This window comes from Frankliniella occidentalis, unplaced genomic scaffold (genome assembly GCF_000697945.3).
Source record: "Frankliniella occidentalis isolate FOCC.00 unplaced genomic scaffold, Focc_3.1 Scaffold80, whole genome shotgun sequence".
NCBI lineage: Eukaryota > Metazoa > Arthropoda > Insecta > Thysanoptera > Thripidae > Frankliniella > Frankliniella occidentalis.
The window spans coordinates 947484-948190 of record NW_026267210.1 but is presented as its reverse complement, the minus strand read 5'-3'; the positions used below and the strand labels follow the sequence as shown (position 1 = coordinate 948190).

The 707-nt window shown below is 41.6% G+C and overlaps 1 long non-coding RNA gene across 2 annotated transcripts in view; it reads left to right on the top strand.

Moving 5' to 3' along the window:
* The window catches only part of LOC127749706 (uncharacterized), a 1387-nt gene extending 842 nt beyond the window's left edge, over window positions 1-545 (top strand). Inside the window, exons 1-2 of one of the 2 annotated variants that reach the window (XR_008011307.1) lie at window positions 7-245; window positions 475-545. This is a non-coding gene — a long non-coding RNA (uncharacterized LOC127749706). Of the gene's footprint in view, window positions 1-6; window positions 246-474 lie in introns of those variants that run through there. The other variant, XR_008011308.1, reaches the window with a different exon arrangement.
* Window positions 546-707: the final 162 nt, after the last annotated feature.

Here is a 707-nt window from a genome sequence, read left to right as displayed (position 1 = left end):
TTTTTGAGGCCGAGTAAATGATGCCCGTGATGTAAATAACTTGGCTCGGCTCACTGTCAGCTCTGTTGAAAAGGTGTTGAATGGGTAGACTCCTCCAATCCATGCAGTATGTTAAATACTGTTGTAGGTCCTTATGCAAATGGGTGAACCTGCTAGTGTTTTATCACATATCATATATTTTACTCTATTTTATTCTCATGGAACAGAAAACTTTATTACTTTCTGATTGGGGTGCAAACCGAGTGGTACTATTTGCGTAATCCCCCAAACAGTCAATCAGTGTGCGTTGCAGATAATTTGCAGCTGCCCCTTCGTACTTAATGTTTAATCCAGTGCCAAAATTAGTTATTTGAAAGACCATAGTCATTTAGAGACGCATGTGGGGAGAGGCATATAAAAGCCGGCTTTTTATGAGTTAATTATATGTAATTAAAAGTTGATGAGCACTAAAAGTACCGTTTAATATGATTGCAGGAACTCGGCCCAGAAATGTTCTTGACATGAGCAAGAGAAGTCTATGGAGTCATTTTACCCAAAAGAATAGGTGCCGACCCACTCCAGCAGAGTTCTTAGCCAGTGCGCCTGAGGTAGCCTACCCGCCCTTAGTTAGAGAGACCAGCTCTAATAAAACTCAAGTTTCTGTGGACAGGGGTGGTTTCTGACAGAAACAAAGGTAGTTTTGTGGTGCCTGGTTCACTCCTGTCGAA